General features: G+C 44.4%; 1 protein-coding gene and 1 long non-coding RNA gene across 2 annotated transcripts in view; one reads left to right on the forward strand and one right to left on the reverse strand.

Annotated features, from left to right (window-relative positions):
• Positions 1–17,830, reverse strand: part of LOC138261580 (galanin receptor 2b-like) — a 776,066-nt gene that overhangs the window by 441,346 nt on the left and 316,890 nt on the right. The gene's annotated exons all lie outside the window — the stretch shown is intronic.
• LOC138261578 (uncharacterized) lies at positions 16,049–16,629 on the forward strand. Its single transcript, XR_011199117.1, has 3 exons — positions 16,049–16,193; positions 16,340–16,468; positions 16,593–16,629. It is a non-coding gene; the product is annotated as an uncharacterized lncRNA (long non-coding RNA).

A 17,830-nucleotide genomic window follows, 5' to 3' on the forward strand; every position in this document is an offset into this window, starting at 1 on the left:
GACGCAGCAGAGGCTAACCCAAATGGCATCCTGCAAAACTGGAAAGTGCCAAACGGAGAATTGAAAGCTGTGTAATGACGCAAATCCTCATCCAACACCACCTGGTGATATGCTGATGCAAGATCTATTTTGGAAAACCACACAGAGCCTCTGAGCTCATTGAGCAGGTCGCTAATCTTAGGTAAAGGATATGAGTCTACCCATATCTCCTTATTGAGACTCCTCAGGTCCACACATAAAAGTAGGTCCCCATTTCGTTTCCGGGCAACCACCAATGGGGAAAGCCACAAACTGGACTCTATAGGCTCAATTACACCATTATTTTGTAGTTTGTGCAATTCAGCCTTAAGATCCTCTCTTAGACTAAACGGCACCGACCTGACCTTATGTCTCACAGGGATAACCCGATCTTTTACCTTAATTTTGTGCTTGAAACCAGCAATCTTACCCAAACCTTGAACAAAAATGCTAGGAAACTCCTCTTCAAATGGTGCCTTCGATTCTGAGTTCCCTACGACAAGGACCTGTTCTTTAGCACCAGGTTTCAACACCATGCCAAACAGCCCTTGGTGGTACCATCCTAAAATGTTCAAACCTTTATACGCCACATAAATTTTACCGAAGATCTTTCGATTCTTGAACTCAAGACTGTCTTCTATGTAGCCTTCCGGGTCAATTTTCCTGCCCTCATAAGACACCGGTGATCTATCGGGAGGCAATAATTCCCTATCACCCCAAACCTTGTGGAAGAGATCCGATGTGATCATAGTAATACGTGCCCCAGAATCCACTAACAACCAAAGCCACTTATCACCAACCCGAATATCAACAAGGGGATCTACACATTGGTTTTGATCTTTGACTCCACCTACCTTTTCAGTGACAACCACAATCATATCCTGATAGGGCTTAACAAAAAAATCCTCTTCATTTTCCCCCTCTTCCTCTACCACTGTGGAGACCTTAGCTTGCTTATTATACATGGATTGACATACTTTAGCAAAGTGACCTACTTTACTACACTTCCTACATGCAGCATTCTTTGCTGGACAACTTTTGCCATCCTTAACATGAGACATGTTCCCACATCTAAAACATATGTTAGACGACCTGAAGAATGGATTGTCATATTTTCTCGAGTCACCTTTCTTTACTGCACTCATTTTAGTAACGACATTCACATGCATTTGATCAGAGTCCTTCACCCCAGTACTTATTGAAAGTTCCTTTAGAGATATCTGCGCCAGCTCAACACTTTTAGCCGTTTTAATGACATCTTCCAAGGTAGGATTGCCCATGGTAAGTAGCTTCTGCTGAATGTGCTTATTTGACCAGTGACCGATAAACTGGTCCCTTATTAACTGGTCTTGGAAATCTCTAAATTCACACTTCGATGCCAATTGTCTCAATGCACTGACATATGTGTCAACATCCTCACTTTGACACTGCTGACGCTTGAAGAATTTGTGTCGTAAAACCACCAAACTCTGGAGTACATCAAACCTTGTGGACAACTTCTTGGTGCTCATATCATATTCATCAAGCTCATCAGTTTGCGGCAGGTCTGGTAAATGTTTGAAAATCTCTCTGCCTTCATATCCCAAAGAATGTAAAAGAAGACACTTCTTCCTTTCAGGGCGAAAACGAGAGGCTCCAATAGCTCCAAGGTAAGTCTCGAAACCGTCAAACCATTGTCTCCAAGGGATGGGAGGAGCACCTGGAGTTTCCAAAAAGGGTGGTGGAGGATTAACAGACTGCATAGCACAAATCAAAAGGCAGGTTTCAATAAAACTGTAGCACTTTAAAACACAACAGACGTATTTTCCTCGGTGGTCCCTGCTACAATGACACAGTGTAATGTAAAAGTATTTCCACTGTCAACCATAATCCTGTGGCCCAATGTACCATTAACACCAACTACATCCAAAATGGCACTTAAAATTGCCAAACACAGCACCTGCAGGGTTCCATTCCAGACGTCTGCTGCCAATTAGTCACACGATCCTCCCCAGCCAGGTTAAAATGTACAATATGCTTCCAGCAGAAAGAAGACGAAGATCTCTCTAGACAGCAATGCGTGGGTGCTTAGCGGCGGTAATGGCTCCCTCGTCGCCAAATTTCAAATGTTGTAGATAAAGGTGAGAAGCATTGCGATGTTTTGTACGCGTTTATTTAATTCTCAGAAAACAGAGACCGCCGCTGTCACGTCCTCCGGCGCCGCCGTCTTCAACCGTCTCACAACGCGCTCAAGAGCATGGGAGAACGCGACAGCCAGCAGCACACGAAATAGGTTCGGCACGCGGTAACATTACCGCGTGCCAAACCACTCAGAACACAACAGAGTGATGTAATTCACAACGGCTGTGGGATTGATGAACTCCTTCACAATGGCGAAGAGTTATTTGCTGTGGTTTGCGCTGGCTTTGACGCAGATGCGGAATACGTTGTAATGTCATACAACCCTCTTTGAATATTTCTTCTTCCAGAATCTTCATCATTGAAGCTAAAGCCAGTGTTTTGGAGTTTGAAAGGAGGAGATTAATTGATTTAGTATTAACAGAGGAAGTAACCTGTTTAATTCAGGAGTCTAGAATTCCTTCTACTTTTAGGAAATTTTCTAGAAATTGAAAAACTTGTGAGTGTTGACATGATTTATGGGGGTTACTTGCTATCTCTTGCTCCCCTACATATATTCTAGTGTTCCTTAGAGATCGACTTTTACTAGGGTTGGCGGCTTCTACATTGCGCAGTCAATGGGCTGCTATTTTAAGGCCTTCATAAAGAGGGTTTTTTTGGAAATAGAAATTCTTGCATCAAGAATACTAAAAATATTTGCCAATAAGATGCCTGCTATCCATTCTCCCATCCCTTCTTGAAATGTGCCCTTGGTTCTCAGGGCTCTACAGAGTTCTCCTTTTGAGTCATTGGAGCCAGTTCGCTAACATTCCTAACTAATAAAGGTTTCTTTGTTTCTAGTCACCTTTACTGTAACACTGGAAGGAGACTGGGAGACGTTAGAGCCATATCTTATTACGAGGAACCATATCTTATTTGTTTCTGGATAAAATAGTTTTAAGCTGACAAGGCCTTTCTACCATTTAGATGAAAATATTATCTTGGCAGTTTATCCCCTCTCCCTGCTCACAAGGGGAACAGTTGTTATATTTGTTATATGTTCATAGAGCTTTCTTTATCTATGTTTCACATACTTCTGAATTTAGGAAGGTGCAATTTTGTTTGTAAATATTGGTACCTGAAAGGGCTTCATCCATCCTTTTTCATAATTAGCAGAGGGATAAAAAAACTGTATATTTGGCTTATGACTGGAATGGACCTATTTTACAAAAATGAGAGATGTATCTACCTCATGGGCAACATACAAAAGAGTATCTCTTAAGGAAATATGCATTGCTGCTACCTGGGCTTCCCCAAATACTTTTGTATCACATTATAAATCGCAGTTGGGGTGGTCTAATTCTGCTACACTTGATTCAAGGGTTTTCGGCGCAGCATTGGCTTAACTGTTTAATATCTAATAAAGCATGTGGCGTGGCATAAAATCACTCTTGCTCTCTTTATTTCTGCTGTTCTAGCCCTATAAACTGTGGATAGCTTTGGTACATCTTCATTAATATGGACCTGAATGAGTAAGACAAATGAGGAGCTAGGTCTCGAGGTACTTAACAGTAATCTTAATTACTCTGAGACGTAGTCTTATTTGTCACAGACCTATCTGCTCACCCTTTCTTCCTTTGTTCTTCATACTGCTTTTCTTGTTTGCTTGCTTTAGTATAACAGGAGTTGAAAGTGGGTTAGTCCTTCATTTATGTAAATAGTCTGTGGGATTCTGAGAAACCATTGCCTATAAAGGCATTACCTATGTTAACATGGTCTATGCCTGAGGAAGAAGCCTCATTAGTAAGGCCTGCGACAAGAAAGACTACTACTCAGAGTAATGACGATTACAGTTTAGTAATCCAAGCATTATAATCATTGAGACAAATACAATATGAAATGGATTCAATGGAGATGTGTGTGAATTGGTACAAAATTAAAAATACCAATCCCTTACAGCTGCGGGTCGTGAAGCAAGATTTCATGGGAGTCTTTACTCTTTATGGTTTAAGGGGCATTTATCGCTAGGGGATTCTGTAATGTTACTGGTAGTAAAATTAGTTGGAACTTTGTGTCCCTAGGTTTCGAATTAGTGCTTAATTTTTTCACAAATTAATAATTGAACTTATTAAATACTTTTTAATACTCAGTTTCTGCAAATTATTTTCCCCTTCTTAGCCCTTGTAGAATATATCCCTCTCCTCTTTCTCGCTAATTTAATTTTCCTCCAGTTTACAAATATGCTCTGGGGTCTTATGTGGGCCCAGAGGCTTGGCACGTACGGTAGCGTAACAAAACTTCAAGGGGGCCCCCTGCAAAGTACATGGAGGGGCTCGCTTCCGAACTCATTCAGGAGCTCTCGGGCCAGGGTACTGTGCTTAGGCTCACCCCCCTGGAGCTCGGGGGCCCCAGCACTGTGGGGGCTGCGGAGGCTTTTGTTACGGCACTGGGCACGTGGCTGAGGGAAAACAGCTCAGGCCCTGCCCCAGTTAGCCCTGCTGCACTGAGTGAGGACGCTATTGACCTCCTGCGATCCATCTCTGTTGGGCAGTCAACCATTGTGAATGCCATGCAGGGGCTGGCCTCATCAGAGGCCTTCCCTCCGGGAAGCTCAGCTTCCAGCGCCTGATCGAAGGAGAAATGCTTTGCATTTCTCCTCCGATCACGTGGAGGGGCGGAGAAGCCTGAAAGGAGAGGAAAGGCCTTTCCTTTCCTTTCAGGCTTCTCTGAGCATTTCTGCTGCCCGATCGCGATGCGATCAGGCAGCAGAAATGCCACTAGACACCAGGGAATTTTTAATTTTTGTATTTACTTCACAAGGAGAGCGGCCCCTTGGGTAAGGGCCGCTCTCTGGTGGGGCAATTAGTTTTTTGGCTGTTTCTGCCCCTAGACACCAGGTATTTATTATTATTATTATTTTTTTTTTTTTTGTTATATGTGGGGAGCGACCCCTTAGGCAAGGGTGGCTCCTCTGGGGGCAAAATTAATTCTAGGCCGTTTCTGCAAGATCAGTCTATTTCTATTAGGCTAATCTGCCCCCAAGGGGGGCAGAAAGCACTAGACACCAGGGATTTTTTTTTTGTCAGTTTCACTTGAGGCGAGAGACCCCATAGGCAAGGGTCGTCCTCCTGGTGGGGTGGGGCAAATATGTTTTAGGCCATTTCGGCCTATTGTAATTAGGCTGATCTGCCCCCAGGGGGGGCAGAAACCTCTAGGCACCAGGGATTTTTTGTTTGTTTGTTTTGTTTTATTTTTTTATATGTGGGGAGCAACCCCTTAGGCAAGGGTCGCTCCCCTGGGGGCAAAATTATCTTTGGTCCATTTCTGCCCCCCTTTGGGGCAGATCGGCCTATTTTTTTTAGGCCAATCTGCCCCCCCTGGGGGCAGAAACAACTAGACATAAGAGATGGTTTTTTTTGGTCAGTTTCACTTGAGGGGAGAGACCCCATAGGCAAGGGTCGCTTTCCTGGGGGGGGGGGCAATATGTTTTAGGCCATTTCTGCCCCCTGTGGGGGCAGATCGGCCTATTGTAATTAGGCTGATCTGCCCCAGGGGGTGCAGAAACCTCTAGGCACCAGGGATTTTTTTGTTTGTTTTTTGTTTTATTTTTTTATATGTGGGGAGCAACCCCTTAGGCAAGGGTTGCTCCCCTGGGGGCAAAATTATCTTTGGGCCATTTCTGCCCCCCTTGGGGACAGATCGGCCTATTTTTATTCTTATACTAAACCACTAGACATAAGGGATTTTTTTTTGTCAGTTTCACTTGAGGGGAGCGACCCCTTAGGCAAGGGTCGCTCTCCTGAGGGGGGGCAATTATTTTATAGGCCATTTCTGCCCCCCTTGGGGGCAGATTAGCCTATTGCAATTAGGCTGATCTACCCCCGGGGGGGGGGGCAGAAACCTCTAGGCACCAGAGATTTTTTTTGTTGTTTTGTTATATGTGGGGAGCAACCCCTTAGGCAAGGGGCGCTCCCCTGGGGGCACAATTATCTTTGGACCATTTCTGCCCCCTTGGGGGAAGAGCTGCCTATTTTTATTAGGCCGATCTGCCTCCAAGGGGGGCAGAATCCACTAGGCACCAGGGATTATTGGTTTGCGCCAATTTCACGCAAGGGGAGCGACCCCTTAGGCAAGGGTCGCTCCCCTGGGGGGCAAATTTATTTTAGGTCATTTCTGCTCCCCTTGGGGGCAGATCGGCCTATTTCTATTAGGCCGATCTGCCCCAGGGGGGCAGAAACCACTTAGGCTCCAGGGATTGGTGTGCGTGTTGTGTTTGGGGGGGCAGCCCCTTGGGCAAGGGTCGCTCCCCATGTGGGCACATTACTGTTGGCCATATCTGCCCCCCTTGGGGGCAGATCGGCTTATTTTTGGAAGGCCCATCTGCCCTCAAGGGGGGCAGAAAGCCCACCAGAGACCATGGAAGATTTTTTTTCAAAATAAGAGGGTGGGAGTATGGCCATACCCCCACCGCAAATAAATAGGGCCAAAGTTGTTCTGCCCACCAGTGGGCAGATGGGGCAATTACCCCCGATCTACACCCCGGGGGCAGGAAGCCTACTAAATGCCAGGGAATTTAAAAAAAAAAAAATTGTGGGGTGGTGGCTACCAACCAGTATGGGCATGGTTATGCACCCACCCCAACTGAAGGGGGTAACAGTCTTTCAGCTCTCCCCCGCACACTAAATCATCTTATTCCACGCCAAGCAAGTGGGCATTTGATTATTTGGGGTTTTGGTTTTACATTAGGGCCATGAGAGCTTGGCTAACTCTCAGAATTGTCCCACTTGGAATGGTGAGGGCTGCACTTTTTGGACTTTGGGACGCTGCCATGTAGAAAAATCCACAAGACCTAGACACATCTGAAAACTAAACATCTGGGTGAGTCCATGGTGGTGTGCTTCACATGCACCCCGCACCATTTTCTTACCCACAATGCCCTGAAAACCTCCAACTTTGCAGGAAATCACACATTTTTCCCACATTTTTGTGATGGAACATACTGGAATCTGCAGGAATCCACAAAATTCCTACCACCCAGCATTGTCTCATCTATACCGATAGAAATTCTGCCCCACTTGTCAGCCTAAAAATATTTTTTTTCAAACTGCCCTTTTGGACCTGCTTTGGTTCCCCCTCAATTTTGACATGTTTTTGGCTCTTCCCTGTCACAGGCACTTGGCCCACCTACACAAGTGAGGTATCATTTTTACCGGGAGACTGAGGGGAACGTTGGGTGGTACAAAATTTGTGGCTACTCACAGATTCCAGAACTCTCTGTCACCGAAATGTGAGGAAAAGGTGTTTTTTAGCCAAATTTTGACGTTTGCAAAGGATTCTGGGTAACAGAACCTGGTGAGAGCCCCATAAGTCACCCCGTCTTGGATTCCCCTAGGTCTCTAGTTTTCAAAAATGCACAGGTTTGGTAGGTTTCCCTAGGTGCCGGTTGAGCTAGAGGCCAAAATCCAAAGGTAGGCACTTTGGAAAAAACACCTCTGTTTTCTGTAGAAAAAATGTGGTGTGTCCACGTTGTGTTTTGGAGCATTTCCTGTCGCAGGTGCTATGCCTACCCACACAAGTGAGGTACCATTTTTATTGGGAGACTTGGGGGAACGCTGGGTGGAAGGAAATGTGTGGCTCCTCTCAGATTCCAGAACTCTCTGTCACCGAAATGTGAGGAAAAGGTGTTTTTTTAGCCACATTTTGAGGTTTGCAAAGGATTCTGGGTAACATAACCTGGTGAGAGCCCCACAAGTCACCCCGTCCTGGATTCCCCTAGGTCTCTAGTTTTCAAAAATGCACAGGTTTGGTAGGTTTCCCTAGGTGCCGGCTGAGCTAGAGACCAAAATCCACAGTTAGGCACTTTGCAAAAAACACCTGTTTTCTGTGGAAAAATGTGATGTGTCCATGTTGTGTTTTGGGGCATTTCCTGTCGCAGGCACTCAGCCTACCCACACAAGTGAGGTACCATTTTTATCGGGAGACTTGGGGAACATAGAATAGCAAAGCAAGTGTTATTGCCCCTTGTCTTTCCCTACATTTTTTCCTTCCAAATATAAGACAGTGTGTAAAAAAGACGTCTATTTGAGAAATGCCCTGTAATTCACATGCTAGTATGGGCACCCCAGAATTCAGAGATGTGCAAATAACCACTGCTTCTCAACACCTTATCTTGTGCCCATTTTGGAAATACAAAGGTTTTCTTGATACCTATTTTTGACTCTTTATATTTCAGCAAATGAATTGCTGTGTACCCGGTATAGAATGAAAACCCACTGCAAGGTGCAGCTCATTTATTGGCTCTGGGTACCTAGGGTTCTTTCTGAACCTACAAGCCCTATATATCCCCGCAACCAGAAGAGTCCATCGGACGTAACAGTATATAGCTTTCAAAAATCTGACATTGCAGGAAAAAGTTACAGAGTAAAACGTAGAGAAAAATGGCTGTTTTTTTCACATCAATTTCAATATTTTTTATAATTCAGTTGTTATTTTCTGCAGGAAACCCTTGTAGGGTCTACACACATTACCCATTGCTGAATTCAGAATTTTGTCTACGTTTCAGAAATGTTTAGGTTTCTGGGATCCAGCATTGATTTCCCACCCATTTATGTCACTGATTGGAAGGAGGCTGAAAGCACAAAAAAATCGTAAAAATGAGGTATGTCCCAGTAAAATGCCAAAATTGTGTTGAAAAATTGGGTTTTCTGATTCACGTCTGCCTGTTCCTGAAAGCTGGGAAGCTGGTGAGTTTAGCACCGCAAACCCTTTGTTGATGCCATTTGCAGGGAAAAAACCACAAGCCTTCTTCTGCAGCCCGTTTTTCCCATTTTGTTTTAAAAAATGAAATTTTCATTGTATTTTGGCTAATTTCTTGGCCTCCTTCAGGGGAACTCACAAAGTCTGGGTACCTCTAGAATACCTAGGATGTTGGATAAAAAGGACGCAAATTTGGCGTGGGTAGCTTATGTGGACAAAAAGTTATGAGGGCCTAAGCAAGAACTATTCCAAATAGGCAAAAAAAGGCCTGGCACAGGAGGGGGAAAAGGCCTGGCAGTGAAGGGGTTAATACACGTATGTGCAAAGTCGAATGCAACATAATTTAACATTTTAAATGGGACCCACCAGACTGCTTGGCTTTAATGCTGTGACACAGGTGGAGCCAACAATCATATATCTCATCACTAAGCACCACAACCATTGTATAACATTCTAGCAGGAAACAATGATGTGCCCATACGGCCAACACAGAACCAAGAGCAAGAACCATATAGATAGCATAGGGATGCGTTGAAACAGCATTAAATCAAAGAACACTTGAACTAACCACGCCTATATCTTAACAACAAACAGCACAGCTGGCACTCTAGAAGCTTCAACACCATACTTTCTTTGGGCCAGCACAGCGGCAAAGGTCATACCGATGGTATGTGGTAGTTCTCCATTGGCACTAAACAAAAAGATTATGCCTCCCGTCATGAACCAGGAAACACAACTCTCATGCCGAACCACAGCACCCATCACAGCATTCGCAAACAGAAAATGGTATCGACCAACACCCAAAGGCATTTTTTTATGACATGGACAAAGTGAGCAAATGTCCTGGGCACACACCTTCCAAGGGACTTTCTTTCTCTAGGTCTCTCCTCTGTCCGTTTCTACAGGCCACCCTCTCAGTTTCGGCTTACCTCTATCTCTGACTCTCTTAGTACATTGACATCTTACGTACTTTGGGACTGCAAAATGCATATTGCGACTGTTTTTGAGTGACCCAGGTCATGGGAGTTTGGTTGGCATCATGGGGGGCCATACAAGACATAACCTTTAATGTGGGTAAAAGTGAAAAACAGGGATGTTTTTTACCTCAGGCTTCTGAGTGACATCATATATAACTCAAAGTCTGCTCTACTTTGTTTGGTGAAATAGGCAAGAGCAGACCTCCCTTGGTGAAAAACACCCGTTATTCACTTTTACCCGTCTTTAATTGTATCTGTTAATCTGCTTACGTCCAAATGATTAGGCATACATTAACTTGCATAGTATGAAAGGACATGGTGGCGGCATTAACCTTTAAGTAGTTAAAAACCATACAATCTTAAAGAGTTTATTTTCACAATCTGGTAGTAGCACATTTCTGGATTAAGGATAAATATTAACCTTAATAATTTAACTGCAGTTTTTCTTCAGAGCTGAATATCAGGGTTGCCAAATACCAAGACTACCTACTCCTGATTCCATCTCATGCCTCATTTATCCAACTCGTCAACTAGCTGTCCCTTTCTGACACCCTTGTTAGTTCTTTGTCGTCCCTGCTTTCTCCCTTAGTCACTGTTTTCCTACTGTTCTCTTCCTCCTTCTCTCTCCTTTTTCTGCCATTTTCTCTCTGGCCTGGGGTCAAAGTCTCATGACTAAAAATAAACTCCAATCCCCAACAAGTGATGCACAAGTTAAGCACTGGTGGTAGGAAAGTGTCGGTTTTGGCTGAAAAGCAGCATCACACGAAAGGTTTCCTATATCACTTAAGCGTTCAACTGCAAACTGGAGAGGCAGCGGTTAGAAGAGTGGTCGGTGTGTGCATTTCTGAATAGCTTAAGTAACAAAAACAAGCTGTTTACCATTTATTACACACTTAACTTGAATCCCGAAGGATAACTTTAGGAAGATTGGTTGGAGTAAACAAACAAGGTGACTCATAGGCACATGCCCCCCAGCAGCTGCACTGAACCTCTGCTATATCAAAGGGAATATGTTTAAAGGAGCTCAAGATGTAGTCACCACTGCCTCAAGGGCCACTGAGCAGCAGTGGTCTCGGGGCCTCATCTATTGTTTGACGACTTGCCAGCGTGTCGGGATCGAGGAGGCACTTGTCACGGCCTTCGGAGGGCAAGGACCACCTGCTTATCCTGAGAAAAAGAAATGGTTATCCTTTAACCTAGGGACGTGGGTGACGACCGTGGTGTGGACCGCCACAAGACTCGTGTAATAGTAAGAGATCTTCGAAATTAAATATATTTGGTGACCAACCAACATTTTGCAGCTCTGCCTTCTTGCAGGGGCTAAACCATGTCAGATATTAATTTTCTGACTTCTTTACCATCCAACTAGGGTGATGATTGAAAGTCATTTCCCTTTTGACTTAAAAAAGATCCTGTACAATTACTTATATTTAATAGAGATGAGAAGTAAACCGTTTAACCCTTGGACTACATTCCTTCCACATAATGTTGCTCAGATTCAAGGAACCCATATGATGCAGTCTTTTTGAGATACGGTTGTTCACGGCAGCATGAAATATATATAGTGGAAGACATACGTGTTTTATTTGTTGTTTTGTATTTTTGTCAATTGCCATTTTTTTGCTTGACAAGGGTGATAGACTGAGAGCCACCCATCTAGTCTTTTCCTTCTTGTATAATGAGGTTAGTAGTAGGAAGGGATACCTTTAATCACCATATTAAAAGTGACAGTTGTCCCGCCCCCCGGAAATGACGTCATATCCGGTGGCTGGGACTTCCGGTGTCCCAGAAAGCCCTCCCCGGAAGTGACGTGCATGGGGGTGTCACGTGGTTTGTGAACACGTGGTGTCCCATGTTAGCCCTGTGTCTGGGTCCTAGCCCCTGGGTTTTGGCCTATGAGCTGTGTAAAAAAGTATGACTTAGTGTTGTGCAAGTGGTTTCAGAGCCTGAGAGGGACAGGTCTGGACATGTCAGACATTCATGCCCAAGTGCCAGTTAGGGGGCCTCTGCACAGGGCTGCAAAGTGGGCGGTCTGGTCAAACCTCCACACTGTTGGCTAATCCAAAAAATAAATAAAGTGGGAATGGTCAAATGCTGCTTATGTTAGAGCCAGCCTATCATTGTAGAGAGGTAAATCTAAAACCGAGGTGGGCCTGCATTCTTTCATGGGTTCCCAGCTGGTTTAAATTAGAAACTGACCCTGTAATTAAAAGTTTGAAACACCCCAGAGGTTGTTGTGGCATGGCTAATCTAAAACAGAGATGTGCCTGCATTCTTTCAGGGGGTCACAGATGGTTTAAATTAGAAAACTGACCATGTAATTAAAAGTTTGAAACACCCCAGAGTTTGTTGTGACATGGCTAATCTAAAACAGATATGTGCCTGCATTCTTTCAGGGGGTCCCAGAACTGACCCAGTAATTAAAAGTTTGAAACACAACAGAGGTTGAGGGGCATGGCTGATCTAAAACAGAGATGGGCCTACATTCTTTCCAGGGGTGACAGAGGTGGGGTTAAATTAGAAACTGACCCTGTAATTAAAAGTTTGAAACACAACAGAGGTTGAGGGGCATGGCTGATCTAAAACAGAGATGGGCCTACATTCTTTCCAGGGGTGACAGAGGTGGGGTTAAATTAGAAACTGACCCTGTAATTAAAAGTTTGAAACACAACAGAGGTTGTTGTGGCATGGCTAATCTAAAACAGAGATGGGCTTACATTCTTTCCAGGGGTGACAGAGGTGGGGTTAAATTATAAAACAGACCCAGTAATTAAAAGTTGAAACACAACAAAGGACAAGTATTGCTAACCTATAACAGATGCCTATTTTCAAGTCCCACCAATCACAGAGCCCAGGCATAATTACCACTGTGATCCTAGTATAAGAACCCCCCAACTTCACAGGCCTCTTTTTTTTCTGAACTACATACTGACATTTGTGGCAAGCAGGGACGCATCAGGACATAATGGCTGGAAACATGAAGGGCAGAGCTCAGACTGGTGATGCTGAACATCTTCTACTTAAGGTCTGTAACAGTGTGATGTGTGTATGTGTTTTACTAAAGTTTAACAATGACATTAGCACCAATCTGTTTAACTATACATAGAGATGTAAAATGCCTGCTTTTAAAAAATAAATAAAAAATAAAAAATGTAAAAGCTGCTATTAGTGTATTTTTGAGATACTGTAATTACTTTGTGGGGTGATTTTGTTTAAATGGTACGAGTAGGGTCTTGTGCTATGTATTTGTCTGTATTTTTATGGGGGGCGCAATTATTTTGGGGATTGTATTGGTACTGCTTAACTTGTACCTGCTGGTTCTGGACCTGTGTATGGGCATGTATTTTTGAAAATCTGCACTCATTTTGTGGGATGGTGTTCTTTTAATGGGTATTTGTGGGGTTCGTGTGCTATGTATTTGTATTTTTTTTCGCGTGAGCGCACTTATTTTGTGGGGTGTAATGGTGCTGCCTAATTTGTACAGGATGAATCTTATGTTGAGCATTTACATGAGTTTCTGATGATCTGCACTCATTTTGTGGGATGGCGACGTGGCTTAATTTGTACTTGTAGGTTCTGGGGCTATGTATCTGTCGGTATTTTTGAGGGTCTGCACTTATTTTGTAGGGTTGCACCAAGGTTTAATTTGTACTTGCCATTTCAGGGTCTGTGTATGGGCATATATTTTTGAGGGTCTGCACTTATTTTGTGGGCTGATGGCCATGTTTAATTTGTACTTATGGGTTCTTGTGTTATGCACTTGTATGTATTTTGATGATCTGCACTCATTTTGCAGGATGGCGGCGGGGCTTAAGTTGTACTTGTATGTTCAAGGGCTGTGTAAGGGCATGTATTTTTTGAGGGTCTGCACTTATTTTCACGGGGTGTGGGGTAGTGCCTAATTTGTACAGGGCACTCATTTTTTTTTTTTTTTTTCCTTGGGGTGTATTTATTGTTCTATGTATATCAGGATTCTGTGTTCACACATTTAATGGCGGCAGTCTTATGTTTAAGAGGTGAGCTTTTGGGGGGCATAGTTATTAATTTTAGAGCTCAGCGCCATGAGTTTCGGGGTGCAGAGCTCTAAAATTAATAACTATGCTCCAAGGAGTCAACCAGCGCTCTGGGGGGCCCATGATATGAACTTTTCGGCGCGGCTCTCAAGAGACTGCGATGCCTCTTGAGAGCCGCGCCGAAATGTTCATATCAAGGGCTCCCCAGAGCCATCCTGCGCTCTGGGGGCCATCGTATTTAAGTTAGCAAAACTGTTCTCAGAGGCCTCGAGGTCTCTGAGAGCAGTTTTGTAAAGTTAATCATGCAGGTCCCCAGAGCCGTCCTGCGCTCTGGGGCCCGTGTATTTAAGTTAGCAAAACTGCTCCCAGAGACCTCGAGGTCTCTGAGAGCAGTTTTGCTAAGTTAATCACGAGGGCCCCAGAGCCGTCCTGCGCACTGGGGCCCGCGTATTTAACTTCGCAAAACTGCTCTCAGAGGTCGTAGGTCTCTCAGAGCAGTTTTGCTAATTTAATCACGCGGGTCCCCTGAGCCGTCCTGCGCTCTAGAGACCGGCGTTATTAACTTAGCAAAACGGTTCTCAGAGTCCTAGCGGCCTCTGAGAGCAGTTTTGCTGTGTTAATAACGCCGATCCCCGAGGCTGTAAACGCCCGGAGACAGCGTTATCAAGTTAGCAGATCTCTTCTCGGAGGTTGCGCTGCCTCCGAGAAGAGATCTGCTAACTTGATAACGAGGTCTCCGAGCGGCTACAGCCTCGGAGACCTCGCATGTCTGCATTAACACAGCGGCTCTCAGAAGCCGCTGGGGAACACCCCAGCGGCTTCTGAGAGCCGCGTTGAAGGTTTAATTAGAGAGAATGTCGCGCGTGTTTCAGCGCGGCATTCTCTCTAATTAAACCTTCTGACCGGCTCACAGAGACCTCGGGGTGTTCCCTGGGGTCTCTGAGAGCCGGTCGCTTGCCGTCAAAGTGCAGCAATAGTTTAAAATGTTTAGTAATAGCGCGTGGGCGCCATTACTAAACATTTTAAAATGCGTTTAAAAAAAATAAGGAGTAATGGCGGGAGGCCAGGTTCGGTGGGATCCTGACCTCTCGCGCTTGGGCCCTAGGGCCCGTACATATATAAATGAAAAATAAAGTAATAGCGTTTTGGGGGCCTTGGGATTGGGGACCCCAAGGTCCCTTAGGGCAACATTTTTTTTTTTTTTTTTTAAATAAAAATAAGGCCTGTGTGGCCTTGAGGGCCCTGAACAGGAGGCCCAGAGCTCCCCAGGTCTCCATGGGGCAGCCTTTTTAAATAAAAAATAAAATAAAAATATATATGGCAAGTGTGACCCTGGGGTTTAGGAGACCCTTGGGGCCTAGAAGGTTGTTTTTAAATCACACACATTAAAAATAAAAGATGTTGAAATCAATAAAAAATAATAATGATTAAAAAATAACTATCCCTGCTAAAAGCTTTTCAGACCCCTCAAGTACCCCAGCCCACTCACCTTAGTTCAGGATGGCTTTGGATCTGATTTTGTTGCCTTGAAAAAACCCAGGACCTCACACATGTTGCATCCACATCCGGCCATTTTCTTTTTCTTTTAAAACAAAGACTGTGTGGTGTTGGAATTGGCTCAGCTAGGAGTTTAGACTGAGCTCCGCCCCCACACATGGTTCACAGCCTTGTTCAGCTAAGGTGAAAACCAGGCCTGGATCCTAGGATCCACTTTCCAGTCTATGTCTTATAGAGACAGTCCTAGAGGTAGTATTATGCAAGAGCGCCACCATGTGGAATTTGTTTATTAAACCGTGTATAGTTTTTGAGAAAAGTTTTACAGTTGTCAATATGTATTTATACTTACAGAACATAGGGATTCAACAATTTGAATCTTGATAGATACATTTTTAAAAAAAAATTTTTTTTTTTTTTTATTTATAATTTTTTTTTTTTTATTTATTATTATTTTTTTTTTTTTTTTAAATTTATTTTTAATTTTTTTTTTTTTTTCTTTTTGTCCTACCCTTGTTGTGCTTTTATGAAGGGTTCGGACGTAGAAGATGACTTGTGGTATGTTTAAAGGTAAATCTGTCTCTCTTGTACACAGGACTGTCAAGAGTCTGGGGAACCCCCTGTGCAAATGGAGACCGTGCAGCAAGGTGAGTTACAGGCCCTTGGTCGTTCTGAACGACGTTGTCAGGAATGTTATTTTTTTATTTTACTTCTAATGGGCACCCATGTGTTTGCATAGGTTATGATGCAGAACTCAGGTGCGCGCTTGCCTCTCTCCAACAAATCCTTCATGTTCAAGATGGGTCAAACACCTTGTCACAGGCTAACGTTACTGCAGGTAAATATTAGGGTTCTTTTTGTAACCCTCTCTGAAAACCTAACAAGCCCTACAATCAGACCTATATTTGGTCATCATAGTGAGTTCGTATAGTCTATGTATTATCTTGTATGTGTAACATTATTTTTTATGTTTTTTATCCCGAGGGGTCCCTGTGGATGAAGCGATCCGGAATTTGGATGCAAAGCTTAAAAGCCAGCCCCGCAAAAGGAAGTCCCCTGGTTCTAAGGACGGCCCGCCCATTAAGAAGGGCCCCTCAAGCCGGAAAAACCATGGTGAGTTTAAGAAAATGTAGAGTTTGGTGTATACAGTGCAGCGTGTGTCTAAACGTCTTTCCGACCCATAGGTATAGCCGCTCTAACTAGCCCTAATCTATATTTTGCTATCTTTACGTCCTAGAATCATCACACCAGAGCTCCGGAGACGCCGGCCCTCAGCCTAAGCCGCAGATGTCATCTTTAAAGGTCTACACTGGGACGGTTCAAAACCCCACAAAGTCATCGGTACTCGTGAGCCAACCCGAGCACCGAGACCCGCCCTGCAACATCTCCACATCCGTCGCTCCTGGACCAGGTACAACTCATAACGACACCACATCATCCATCATAAAGGGAATACCTAGTACAGCGGGCACTTCTGCAACAACTATCCCGGGTTTGGGGTGTGACCATCCGGACATTATTGTTCTTACAACACCAAGCGCCCAACTGTTTGCACCTTGTGAAGCCTCTGGAGGGTCCCCAAAACAGTGCAGCAACCCTAAAATAAATCGGCTGTCCTTAAAGAATCGTAGGAAGAAGTTCCAGAACCCTGAGCAACAATCAGGGCCTCTAGACCTGTCTTTTAAAAATTTTGTTAAGGTACAACCGGCTCCCCCTAGGGCCCAGAGTTCTAATACCGGCGTGTCTGGCCTCGACCTAACCTCTCCAGGGTGTACAACTATCCCAGCTGTGTTATGTGACCCCTCCATGGAAAATGATCACCCTGCAGAGGATCCCTACTCCCACTGTATAGAGCTTCTTAAGGCTCTAGCTGGTACTACCCAAAGTTCTGAAGCCCCGGCATCCCCATGTCTGATGTCCCCCGATACACCCCCGGGGGCATACGACCCCACCAGTCCTGCGCCAAGTGCCCGTGCGCAATGGTCTTCACCATCATCATCAATATACCCCGACAGCAGTATAGGGTGTAGCGGAACGCAAAATCAGAGTTTTGGAACACCCTCGAGCGATGATCAGGGCTCTCAAACTCCTGGATGTTCACACTGGAATCCTGTTTTTACGTCCCGCTCTGATCCCTCAGCCGTGATTGGGGGTGATAACAACGTCCGCTGTCCTATAACTGGGGATGCTCAGGGAGTTGGCAATCACCCCTCTAGTGTCACAAGTACTGGCCTTGAAACAAACCTTTCAAGCCGGGCTAGAGTTCTAGACAACTACGTTAAAGAAATCCATCATTCGTTCAGACAGTTAAAATGCCAACTCCGTCTAAAAACTTTAAAACTATGTAAGAACGACGGTAATAGAGGGGCATCCAGAGCTAGCATAAAGGCTTTAAAACAGCTGATGGCTCGGTGTAGAAACACAATGGCCCAAACTTGCGCTTCAACAATTGTTGCCATGGGTAACATCCCGTCA

Source organism: Pleurodeles waltl, chromosome 10, assembly GCF_031143425.1.
Source record: "Pleurodeles waltl isolate 20211129_DDA chromosome 10, aPleWal1.hap1.20221129, whole genome shotgun sequence".
Taxonomy (NCBI): domain Eukaryota; kingdom Metazoa; phylum Chordata; class Amphibia; order Caudata; family Salamandridae; genus Pleurodeles; species Pleurodeles waltl.